Raw genomic sequence first — 13991 nt, 5'->3', positions numbered from 1 at the left:
TTTGGTTTATATATACTCAAGAATATTGGAGGATTTGGTCTTGATAAACAGTTGTTCTTAATGCAGAAGACATTGGTGGAGAACGTGCATTCTTTACCTTTCAGTTTTTATTTAGGAGTGATTAAATCTTGGAATTGTTTTAAAATATTGAGACATGAAGATGAGCATTATGGCTTTTCAGAACCTCTTTTTTTTTAATCCTCTTTTTCAGTTATCGACAAATGCGTCGTCATCTTTAGTCAATCAGTTTTTGAAGGCTGGGGTAACAAAAGTCATGGACTTGATTGATTTAAACAATGGCCAATGGAGAACTGTACATGCAATTGCGGATCAAGTTGGAATAAATTCCGTAAGAATTGTGGAGAGATTAATTGGGGATCTTAAGTCATCTTTCCCTCAGACTTTCATTTCCTTTATTAATAATGTTTTTATGAATGGTTTTATTTCTCAGACCTTTCCTGAGTTCAGGGTAGTTCCCAAAGACTGGGAATCTGATTATAACAGTCAGACCAAATTGCTGAAAGGTTATAGTGCTATGGTGTTTCATTGTATTGGGAAAAAAATGTTATACCATGTTTGTGTCAAGACTGTACATTTTGACCAGTTAAAGCATAGATCAGATACAAAATGGAGGTCGTGCCTTTCTCTTTCAGATGAGATCTATCCATCATGGAGGTTGCTGTATAAGCCTCCTATCTCTAAGAGATGTGGAGATATTCAGTGGAGGATACTACATTGTATTATAGCCACAAACTCCTTTGTGTCTAAAATTAACGAGACTGTTTTACCAGTATGTCCTTTTTGTAATGCTCTTGACAATGTTTTTCATATGTTTTGTGAGTGTTTTAGACTTAACTCACTATTTTCAGTATTGGAAAAAATGATTGTAAGATTGGGTTTTACATTCACCAACAGTTTATTTATTTTGGGTTGCAGATATAAAAGGTCTTGGCAGCAACAGTGCACACTTGCTAATTTTTTAATAGGACAAGCTAAACTTGTTATTTTAAAGTCTCATCGGTGTAAAAATACTGGTGAAAATGTGAATATAGTAACTCTGTTTAAGTCTCTAGTAGAGTCAAGAGTGGTGATTGAATATACTTACTATCAACATAATAATAATGTTCTTTATTTTGAATGGAAATGGGGCGTTGGTGGAGCTTTGGTGACTGTGTGTAATTCAGGCAGTTTGGTTTTTAATTGGTAATGGTTTAATTATTTTGATGTTTTTTTGGATTTGCTGTTAAACTTGTATTGATTCATATAATTAAAGTGTTTTAAAAGTCAAAAGTCTCTCTCTCTGTCTCTCTCTCTCTCTCAAATTCAAATTCAAATTCAAATTCAAATGAGCTTTATTAGCATGACTGTGAAACACAATGTTGCCAAAGCATCAACATATTATATATAAGTAATAAAACAAACAAACAAAACGTATATGTACAGACCATGTCATATGTAGCATAGTAAATATAAATAAATAGATAAATCCAGTCGGTCTCTCTAGAGAATTAGCTGACTCTGGCGTTGTGAATAGCTAACACATATTTAGCGGCTAGTGCAGCTGTACTATCATCTTCTCCCAGTAAGAAGAACATTTTGTCAGTGTCGCTCAGTTCAGAGAATGATGGAATTAAGATTTCAAATCTGGGCAGAAAGGTTTCTCTTATACTGGTGTATTTAGAGCAGAAGAGCAGAAAGTGTTCCTCATCCTCGATGTGCTGTAGGTCACAGTGTCTACAGATCCTCTGCTCTCTCTCTGTCCATGTTTGTCTATGTCTTCCTCTCTCTATCTCTAGATCATGGTCACTTGCTGTCTACAAAACATGCATATATTTTCCTTTGTTTGTGGTTGATGTTCTTGTTGATTAGAGTGTGGAGAGAGTAGATGTGGTCGGATGTGCGATGTTTTGGTAAGAAGCCAATCTGTGCTTTATTTAAGATGTTGTGTGCTGAGATGTGTGAGACGATGCGTGTGTGTATGATACTGCAGAACAGTTTTCCCAACACACTGCCCACACTTATCCCGCGGTAGTTATTGGGGTCGAATCGATCGCCGCTCTTAAATATGGGGGTGATGAGTCCCTCAGACCAGATCTCAGGGAAGTGTCCGGACCAGAACACCAGATTAAATAATTTGCCTATTGTTTGAATCATGCTGGGACTGCTGAGTTTAAGCATTTCATTATTAATGTGATCTTGTCCACATGCTTTCTTTAATTTAAGATTTTTAATATGTTCTAATATTTCAGATATTGTTATTGATTTATCTAATGGATTTTGATAATTCTTAATAGTTTTTTCCATGTCTTCTAGTGTTTTCTTTATTTTACTCTGAGGTTGGTTGAGGTCGGCCGGTTCAATTTTTTGATACAGATTTTCAAAGTAAGATTTCCAAATTGTGCCATTCTGGAGTGATATCTCTAATTTGGTTTTTTGGAGTTTTTTATATAGGTTCCAGAAAGTGTTTTGATCTATTGAATCGTCAATTTCTTCAATTTTAGTTTGAAAATATTTTTCTCTTTTTTTCCACAGCAGTGTTTTGTACTTTTGCAGACAGTCTGAGTAAGAAAGCCGTAATGTCTGGCTGGACGGATCTTTGTGCTTTTTATTGGAAAGTCTCCTGATTTCTTTTCTGAGACCGGCACATTCATCATCAAACCAGACATCCTTTCTCTTTCTCTGTCGATTGGTTCTATGTTTGGTTTGCTGTTTAATATTAGATAGAGTTATCAATGTTACGAATATGTTATTTAAGTTTTTTGTTGATAAATTTATTCCATTAATATCTAAGGTGAAATCAGTGGACATAAAGTCATCTAGCATTTTTAATATAGTCGGATTGTTCATATTTTCTTTGAATTGTTCTGAGTTGGATTGATTCCACTTGATTTTATGTTTCAGAGGAAACAGTTTTTCAGCTTCAGGTGGAGCAGTTTTGGTTATTTGACATGGGGCTTTCAGATAAAGCACAGTTTGGCAGTGATCGGACATCGGGAGCTGAGGTCTGACTGTGAAGGCATTGATAAAACTTTGATCAATATCTGTTATTGAATAATCAACCACACTGGCTCCTAATCTGGAGCAGTAAGTGAATCTACCTAATGTATCTCCACGAGTTCTGCCGTTAATGATGTATAATCCTAAACCTTTACAGAGTTTCAACATTTGTTTTCCACTAATGTTCACTGAAGTATCATAGCTGTTTCTCGGTGTGATATTAGATGAGGGATGAAACGTGGTGTCATTGGGGATGTGGTCATTATCTACAATATTTACATAATCAATTTCTCGCTCTGTTCTGGCGTTTAAGTCTCCGCAGATGAGGATGTTTCCTCTGGACTGAAAGTGTAAGATGTCAGTCTGTAATGTTGGGAAGCTTTGCTCTTCGTAATAGGGAGAGTCATGAGGTGGAATATAAATTGCACAGAGATAAAGATTAGACTGATATATGACGGATTTCACTTCAAGCCAAATGGATGATTTTCCACTTTTAGCAACTTTAATCGAATGCTTTAAATCGTCTTTGTGCCATATAAGTATTCCACCTGAGTCTCGGCCACATTTAATTTTAGAATTTTTTGATGAAGGAACCATAATTTCCTTGTATCCTATTGGACAATGTAAGGTCTCATTACTACGACACCACGTCTCATGAAAGATACAGATGTCCATGTCTGTTACACTGCTGAGTAAGTCTTGGTCTGCAGTCTTATTACCAAAGTAGAAGAGTGCAGACCTTGTATATTCCAACAACTTATTTTAAATGATTTCATGAATAGGTGTGTGTGTGTGTGTGTGTGTGTGCTATGCAGGTTATGTCCTCAGCCTGGAGCAGATGACGTTCAGCAGATGTCGGATCTGGTTGAGTTCAGAAGCTGCAGGGTTCTGTGGTTGTTGAGCGGCCGCTGCGTAGCTCTTGTGTTGGGATGGAGGTCTGGTGGTCCGTGTGGGCTCTGCTGGAGGACTGTCTCTCTCTGTCTCTGTCTCTCAACCACCCCTTTAAAAATGATGAGCACAAAAAGGGAAAAAACATCCAATGATGAATTGTTCACTATAAACTCAATAATCATTTGATTAACAATCATTGAATTTAAAGCTAAAATATGTGAACCACCTAACCCAACACACTATGGCTGCATCCGAAAACTTAGGAAGGTGACTTGCTGCCTTGCTGTCTAATCAGGCAATGACTTTGCTGGCAGCGTTTTTTGCCCAAAGGCACCTCATGAAACAGATTTCGGAAAAGTGGAAAACGTTGTTCAGAAACATTCATTTACACACAAACTGACCACCGTCCGCAACTTTCAGACGCCATCTTTATTTTTTGGCTTAACTGTCACAGAATGGAATGCACGGGATTGTGGGATATCAAAGGCAGCGAAGGATACATCTATGCTGCCTTCAAAAACCGGCCAGATGAAGGCATCTCTAATTAAGCAGACATTGATTTCGGACGTGCCTTGATGCCTTCCTACCTTGGAATGCGACCTCAGAAGGCAGCATTTTTCAGTTTTCGGATGCAGCCTATGGTTTGTGACTTTGTGTGATAACTTGAAAGTGCATGCACATAGTGTCACGGTTCTCAGATATATGGTGTCATCTTGTTGTCTGTGTGTAGGTTGCGGGGTGTATCACCTGATTGTTCCGTGTGGGCGTTGCCGTTGATTACTGATCAGCGGCAGCTGCGGCTTATTACATCTTGCCTATATTAACGCCTTGTCTTTCGTCTCATGTTTGTCAGATCGTTTGTTTTGAGTCCTGGTGTTTGTTCGTGTCTCTCGTGTTGTTTCCTGCTCAGGATTTCTCGTCGCTGTTTCCTGTTGCCTGTCTGTTCCTGTGGAATTATTCCGGATTTCCTCGTTCATCTCGTCAGCCTCAGTTACTTCACGGACTTCACTCACCACGGACACCATCGCCCATCAAGGTCCCTGTGTTGCCATCTCTCCTGCTGCTTTATTGTCTTGTCATTTATTGTACATCTGACTTATTCAGTGTTAAGCTCTATTAAAGGAGAATTTAACTTGCAATTGCATCGTCTTCTTTGCCGTGACAGAACGATCTGACCGTCATCATGGATGCAGCGAGTTCAGCGGCTCTCACCGATTTCATCAACCACAGCATAACTCGAATGGATCAGCAGCAGGAGAGCATCTCTTCCACCGGACGCGCCGTCCAGGCGCTGGTAACACAGGTGTCCGAGCTCTCCCAACAGATGCAACAACTTCGCGCTCCCACTGTGCCAGCCCCGCCGACCGTCTCCCCACCGCCTTCAGAACTACGGGATATCTCGGAGCCCCGCCTCCCCGTGCCACAGACGTATTACGGTGAGCCTGACTTTTGTAGAGCATTCCTCAACAAGTGTTCTATTCACTTTACCTTACAGCCCCGTACGTTCGAGAGGGAGGAGTCCAAAGTAGCATTCGTGCTCACGCTACTCACGGGGAAGGTAGCGCTGTGGGGAACGGCGGTTTGGGAGAACCGTGATCCTTGCTGCTCCTCATTCTCAGCACTCGCCGCCGAGATGAGGAGGGTGTTCGACCGTGCGGTGGCGGGCAAGGAGGCCGTCCGGAAACTCACTGCACTCAAACAAGGCAACCGCACGGTCGCTGATTACGCCATCGAGTTCCGCACCCTCGCGGCGGAGTGTCGGTGGAATGAGGAGACGCAGTGGGACGTTTTCCTGCATGGGCTGGCTGATCGCGTCCACCGTGAGATCTACACCCTGAACTTACCTGAGACTTTTAATGGCCTGGTAGAGCTGGCATTACATGTGGATTCACGCCTTCGGCAAGTGGAGGCTATGGAGGAGTCTGGAGAACGATACAGCGGTCTTCGAGCCAGTCCGGTGGATGCGGTCAGCCCAGCATCCGATCCCGAGCCCATGCAGGTGGGGAGAGCACGGCTTTCCCGGGAGGAGAGGGAACGGCGGAGGTTCCTGGGCCTTTGCCTCTACTGTGGAACGTCTGGTCATCTCGTTAGGAACTACCCGGTAAAAGACCAGGCTCGATAGTAAACTCGAGGCTACTATCGGGGCTGCTTCTCTCCCTCCACATCGTCCCTACGATTGTGCTATAGACCTAGTGCCGCGTAAGTCTCCGCCTAAGGGCAAATTATACTCTTTGTCTGTTCCCGAGAGGGAGGCCATGGAGAAATACATTTCTGATTCTCTGGCAACCAAGATCATTCGCCCTTCCTCTTCTCCAACGGGGGCAGGGTTCTTTTTTGTGGGGAAGAAGGACGGTTCCTTGCGACCTTGTATAGATTACCGGGGGCTGAACAACATCATGGTTAAGAATACCTATCCTTTGCCGTTGATGTCTTCGGCCTTTGAGAGGTTGCAAGGAGCATCCGTCTTCACTAAATTGGACTTGCGTAATGCTTATCATTTGGTCCGCATCAGGGAGGGGGATGAGTGGAAGACCGCTTTTAACACCCCCAGAGGGCACTTTGAATACTTGGTTATGCCCTTTGGGCTTTCCAACGCGCCTGCGGTCTTCCAGGCACTCGTCAATGATGTGTTGAGAGACATGGTTGATCAGTTCATATGTCTACCTGGATGACATATTGATATTTTCTTCGTCTCTCCAGGAACATGTTCAACACGTCAGACGAGTGCTTCAGCGGCTGTTAGAGAATGGTCTTTTTGTCAAGGCGGAGAAATGCGAATTTCATGCACAATCTGTTTCCTTCCTAGGGTACATCGTCTCGTCTGAGGGAATTCGCATGGATTCTGACAAGGTTAAGGCTGTGGTGGATTGGCCAAGTCCAGATTCCCGTAAGGCCCTACAGCGGTTTCTGGGGTTCGCCAATTTCTACCGGCGTTTTTTTCGCAACTTCAGCCAACTAGCCGCGCCTCTGACTGCCTTGACCTCCCACAGAACGGCTTTCAGGTGGTCAGATGCAGCCGAGGCTGCATTTGCTAAACTGAAGAGTCACTTCGTTTCGGCTCCCATTCTGATTGCCCCTGATCCATCACGTCAGTTCGTGGTGGAGGTCGATGCGTCAGAGGTGGGGGTAGGAGCAGTTCTTTCCCAGCGGTCTCCCTCAGATAACAAGATGCACCCTTGCGCGTTTTATTCTCAACGTTTATCTCCCGCGAAAAGTATTTATGATATTGGTAACAGGGAGTTGTTGGCGGTCAAATTAGTGTTAGAGGAGTGGCGTCACTGGTTAGAGGGGGTTCGGGGGTTCCCTTTATCGTCTGGACTGATCACAAGAACTTAGAGTATATACGATCAGCTAAAAGGCTCAATTCCAGGCAGGCTCGGCGGGCACTTTTTTTCGGTCGTTTTGATTTTACTCTATCGTACCGCCCGGGCTCCAAAAACATCAAGCCCGATGCTCTTTCTCGTATTTTTGGTCCGTCCGAACGCCCGTCCCTTCCCGAGTGTATTCTTCCTGAGACATTAGTGGTCTCCACTCTGACATGGGAGGTCGAATCGAAGGTCCTGGCGGCCTTAGAAGGGGTAACGCCTCCGCCCGCATGCCCACCGAACCGTTTATTTGTGCCGGATGAGTTAAAGTCCTGCATCATTAAGTGGGGTCATTGCTCTAACATTGCTTGCCATCCAGGGGTTAATCGAACCAGGTGTTTGGTCAAGCAACGATTCTGGTGGCCAGGTATGGCTCGGGACATCCGCGATTTTGTTTTGGCTTGCTCGGTTTGCGCCACTGGTAAGACTTCCAACCGTCCTCCAGATGGGTTACTCCAACCGCTGTCTGTCCCTTCGAGACCCTGGTCCCACATCGCGCTAGATTTTGTCACCGCCCTCCCACCCTCCCAAGGGTATACGGTTGTTTTGACCGTTGTGGACCGGTTCTCGAAGGCGACCCATTTCATACCCTTGGCCAAATTACCTTCTGCCAAGGAGACAGCGGTCGCTGTCATTGACCACATCTTCCGGATACATGGCCTCCCGGTGGATGTGGTTTCTGACAGGGGGCCCCAGTTTGTGTCCAAATTTTGGCAGGAGTTTTGTAAGTTGCTGGGGGCAACGGTTAGTCTTTCCTCTGGGTTCCATCCCCAGACCAATGGTCAGACCGAGAGAGCCAACCAGGATTTAGAGCGTATGTTGCGATGTTTGACGTCCAAGAATCCTTCCTCCTGGAGTCAACAACTCTCTATGATTGAGTATGCACATAACTCGTTACCAGTGTCTTCTACGGGCCTCTCCCCGTTTGAATCTAGCTTAGGTTACCAGCCACCTGTTTTTCCCAGTCTGGAATCCGAAATCGCGGTTCCCTCTGCCCACGCCTCTGTCCAGAGGTGCCGCCGCACCTGGAACAGAGCCCGTGAGACTCTGTTGCAGGTGAGGGCGCGCACCAAGGCTAAGACCGATCGCCACCGGTCAAGGCCACCCGTATACGTCGTTGGTCAAAAAGTGTGGCTTTCTACCAAGAATATTCCGCTCCGTTCCGTTGCTAATAAACTTGCTCCCAAATTCATTGGCCCGTTTACTGTCACCAAAATCATGAGACCGGTGGCAGTCCGCCTCAAATTGCCTCCAGCGTACAGGAGGATTCATCCCGCCTTTCATGTTTCCAAAATTAAACCAGTTTTTCATTCACCGCTTAATCCGCCTGCCCCGGTTCCTCCCCCGCCGCGACTCGTAGACGGGGAACCAACCTATTCGGTTAACCGTATTCTGGACTCGAGGCGGAGGGGACGTGGATTCCAGTACTTGGTGGACTGGGAAGGTTACGGTCCGGAGGAGAGAAGTTGGGTACCTGCCCGGGACATTCTGGATCACTCCCTTATCGATGATTACAATCGACAGGTAAGGGGTGGGGGGAGGAGGGGTACTGTCACGGCTCTCAGATATATGGTGTCATCTTGTTGTCTGTGTGTAGGTTGCGGGCATAGGCGCCGATTTATGTTTTTCTCCGTGGGTGCTCAAGGGCGCACGCCATTTAAAAAATAAAAAAAATAGACTAGGCTATTCAAAAAATATTGCATTTCAGAACCTTAGGCTAATGGACAGCGGCCGATACAAACACAACAGCGTCACTTCTCAAAAATACAAACAGGATTGGAGATGAAAAGTTTAACTGACACGTAACCGCTAATGCGTTCAGCTTCTTGGGAAATTAATGTTTTGTAAATATTGATTAAAAAACTATTGCGAAAGGACAGCGTTTCCATTAACCGATAGTTGCGACTAAAATAATGAGTTTCTGGGAATGTCTACCTCATTTATGTTTCGAGGTTTCTTTTTAAGTGGCATGGCTTTTCTTTGAGGTTTCGAATCCATTATTCATATAGGCTAAAAAAATATTTTTTTTATTTTATGTATTTAACAAAGAACTCGTATTCTGTCCAAAAGTAGGCTACTTTTGTGTCCATTAGTTTTTCCTCTTTTAAACCGTATATAGGCCTATACTTGAGCAGAAAAATGTTCCCATTTAAACCCTGTTACGAACTTTAAGGAGTCTAGGGAATGTACCGTAACATTTACATATTAACGTACTGCTGGGTATGAAATGAGGTGGAAGAACATGACAGACAAAACTTTGAAAGAGAAAAAATACTGGACGTTTATTTAGGTATGTTGACATAGCAACCGCGCGCGCCGAACATTCTGTCTCAATAATTTGTGACAAACTGCGTGTTACTGTTAATATGTGTGTCATGTAATATCCACTTCTCGCCGCCTGGTGAGAGTATGTTTTCACTGAATACGACAGTAACTACGTCATGTACAACCCCCGGGAAGCCTAGACAGTTACAGCTTTCAGCCCTGAGGTGTTTTCAGTTCACCACAACTCTCGGAAACTTTGAGTGGCATTCAACCGGTCGGCGGGCTTCATCTAAGCTTTGGACGTGAATGAAAGGTAGGTGGACTTGAATATATACCTTTTATCTTGCTACTGACGAAATTTCATCGAAATCCATGGAGGAGAATGTATTTAAATAAATCGCGGAAATTTGGTAGTCACATTTGTGGTGGGTAGATTAGCGAACGTCCTGTCAGATGCACTGCAGGCGTCATTCTAAAAAAAAAAAAAAAAAACATTGTCTCGATTTTTAACCCATTCTCACCGTGTTTTCCATGAAATAATTACTGATGCTATGTAGTTTATCTCATGGTTTTCCTGACATTTATTAGTAATAGTTTACAACACTTCGAATTACATTACTGAGGACTAGCCTGTAACTAGTAAATTAAATATGCTAACAAAATAGCCTTTTTGTCCCTCACTCATATGTGTTGATGATTCTTCAAAAGTGAAACGTAACACAACATATTATTAATAAATGAAAATCATTTTATTTAATATCCTTAATTTGAACATTTAATTATCAGGCATTTTCATTGAATTTCCAAGATAAGGAAATATTCTCAGTACTTCCAAGTTGGAAATAAATTATTACATGTTTCCACATACTGCCTGCAATGTGCATACCCCTGGGAATCAATGCTCTAGCTGAATAAAGCAAATCCTCACAATAAAATCATTTAAAAGTGGCATTTCTTTAGATCTATGAATGTGATCAAAAAGATAGGCTTGCTTGTTGTCTGTATTAATTTAATTTACAATTTTATTCAAAGTATCCTGCAACACATAAGTCATGTTGATTAGTCCATTATGTCCAATTTCCAATGTAATATTTGATGTTATGTCTTTACAGCTAATTATGAAAAGAAGAAAGGGGCCCAATACACAGCCAGGTCTAGCCAGACAGCACCTCCTGGACAAGTACAGCGATCTACCATCTCCTAATTTGATCCAAAATGGACACATTCTATTTCTTTATGTCACAGCAGAATCCAGCAGAGCTGCAACAGCAAGAGAAATAATTAGATACATACCAGAAATGACGGAAGAGCAGGCAAAAAATAAAGTGAAGCTACTTGTTGAGAAAACTTTAACAAAATACAGAAAGCTAACTAATGACAGAGAATTCAGTCAGTTTGAAGGGGTATGTAGCCAAAGATTTTGTGGAATCTCCACTACCACCACAGTTCCCTGCGTAAAGTTAGTTTAAGTGATGTGCCGAAAAGGGCTACTGTGGAAGCCATGACCAGAGAATTGGGGGCAATAAGTGACCTCCAGACTGCTGAAGCACTTTTAGCGAACACCCACTCTACCCTGGGTTTTGATGCAACCACACAAGAGGGAATCCACTTGAACAGCATACATTTCACCACCAAAGAGTCCTGTTATGTTGTTGCTGTAGATGAACTTCCAGGAGGCTCTGCTGAGGATTACCAGATCCATATTTGTGACTCCATCAGTAACCTTGCAAATGTCTACTGTCATTTTTTTGATGCAGACTACGAAAACATTCTTCAAAAAATGATAGAGAATATATCAAACACACTCACTGACCGCTGTGCTGCCAATCATGCGGCCATTCGTTTAGTCTGTGCGTCTTGGAACAAGGCCCTGAATGAGCTGAATTGCAACCTTCATCCTCTGGAAACAATCGCTTCAAAGGCAAAGAGTGCTCTGAATGAGATCGAGAAATCCATGGGGATTACCGGGAAAATCAAGGGGAAAGACTGCATTGGGGCCAATATTGTGGTTCAGATGAATAAGATGAGGTACATGGATGGCAAGGGTGACCCTCGTGGCTTTAAGATCTTTCTGAATCACAACAATCTCCCTCTTGGTCTCATACCACGCTACAGAGGTAATCGACTGCACATTCTTTTCCATATATGTGGGATATTCTCAAGTCATCACGCTGCACTACAGTCATATCTCTGTGGAGGAACATCCTGTGGAGGCCTGCGTGCTAGCATACTGGAAGACTTCAACTCTATAGCTGGACAGGTTGAAATGCAAGTTCTGGGTTTGCTTGGGAAATTACTGACTGGACCCTGGATGACCAAATTCTACACTGGTGCAGATGACCAAACTGATTACATCAAATGTATTGAAATTATCAAAGAAACGGTCCAGAACCTGAAAGATCAACTACACTCACCTGCTGAATTTCTAACTCGCACAACAGACCTCTTTGGAAATCAGCTGAATGCTTCAGACAAAATCCTTGAAAAATTGCAACAACCACCAAAAGACACAGCCATGTTCACTCAAATGATGGAAAGCTGTCTGGAAAGCTGGTCGTTTTAGTGCTCGAAAGGCAGTATCAACAATACTTTGTTGATACATGGGCAGTGACGGAGAAACTAAAAGAAGAGACAACCTCAGCAAGATCACATAACATGGATGCCGAAGAGCTGATGGGGATGTTTAGTGCATTGAAGAAGAAAGCTCCAAATGCCACCATCTGCTGCTTGTCCTGTAAAATGCGAGCACGTAAAAACAACACTGTGGACTATTTGGACAGTTTAGACAAGGAAAAACAAGAGCTGGTCATCAAGAAAGCAGTGAGGCTGGGGGTAATGCAAAGAAGAAAGAGGAAGAAGAAGCAAGGAGAGCTACAAGAGGAATTGCACAAACGTCAAGCCACAAAAGAAAGGAAGAGAAGTGAACAAGACCGGAAAGTGTTAGAGAAAAAGATTGAAGAATTAGGTGCAGACAAGATCGAGGAAGCGTTTCCTGAACTCCCAGCTGAAAAAATTGGCCTGATCAAGGAGTTGTTGGGTGGCAGAGGGGTGGGGGCATTTATATGTCATGCGTGGGATTTGGGTGGCAACAGAGTCATTTTCAATGGGAAAATTGAAACCTTCCATGCTAAAAAGAAAACCTACACTGTTGGCTATTGGGCCATGAGCGGGGAAGGGTATGAATGTGATGCACATGACACTGATGTGTCCATCTATGCAATAGTAGCAGATGTCATCTTGGATGACTTGGTTGTACAGTAGCCTGTCAATAACCAGTGATCAACCAGTCAACCAGATAACATGTATATTTGTTGTACCGATCATTCATTGTTAGTAAGAAAAAAAAAAGAATGAATATGAATGTATATTTGCAATTTCAGCATGTATAAATATGAATTCACAATTAACCCCTTAGCTGTCACCCCCCTTTTTGAGAATTGACAATAAAATACACTATTCAAACTTAAATGGTTGTAATTCAAGAATGTTTTGGTATATAAACCTAAATTTGGTCTTGTTTTAAAGATAACACTCAGCAGATTATTGCTGAATAGCACTTCAATAAATAAAAATATGAAAAAGGTATGGAAGTTTAAACTTACAATAAATCAAATATATTGTAATTAATATTTTTCTTTTTAATAAAATATATATTTTACAAAATATGTTTTACTCTAAAATTACTATAAAATCAAAGCTAAATATCTAACCAAGTTGTGTTCCAAATTTGAAGTTGATATCTTAAAAATTGAAGTTCCCATGAAATTTTGTTTAGGCGTAATGCCAAAAAAAGCCACCGTGTGCCATACATTCCATTGAATTTAATTGTATTCATTCTGCCATAACAAATTAATACATTTCTGTCCAAATATCACTTCTGTCACAAAATTTGGAACCTTGAGACTCAGACCTCACTTACAATATGTGTTTTGTCAAAATTTACACCTTAAATAGTGGTGTGTAAAGTTGTCTTTGCTTGTATTCTAAAATAAATGTTCATGAATATGAATGAACGCTTATTAATTTGAACTGTTTTCGGTGCGGTACCATGGGTCTGATGCCGATTCCAACTAAAACAGTTAATGTTCATGATGTCATTTGAAAGAGTTAACAAAATTCTACCTTCTGTTAAAATTGTATTCAAATATCTGATAAAATGAGGAAGATACAAGCAAAAACATGTGAAAAATAAGCATTTTCGGTCACATGTCTTCTATTGTAGTTAATGTACATTATTTTAATCTAATCCCGATATTATAAATATCATAACTTTCTCAATCCTCAACTGATTCTTACAATCCATATATCATTGTAAAGGGAATTTTCAGCCCTGTCTAGTCATGTGATCCATTTTGAGCTATGGGGTGTTTAATAATTTTGTCAGCATACCTAGTTTATTCACAAAAAGCCAAAGCCACTAGATCCAGTAAAATAACAATAATAATGTGCGCTATGTACAAGGTGAAAATGTAA

The sequence above is a fragment of the Carassius carassius genome, chromosome 27 (genome assembly GCF_963082965.1).
Source record: "Carassius carassius chromosome 27, fCarCar2.1, whole genome shotgun sequence".
Classification (NCBI taxonomy): domain Eukaryota; kingdom Metazoa; phylum Chordata; class Actinopteri; order Cypriniformes; family Cyprinidae; genus Carassius; species Carassius carassius.
The sequence above is the reverse complement of the archived record's forward strand: the minus strand, read 5'-3'. Positions refer to the sequence as shown.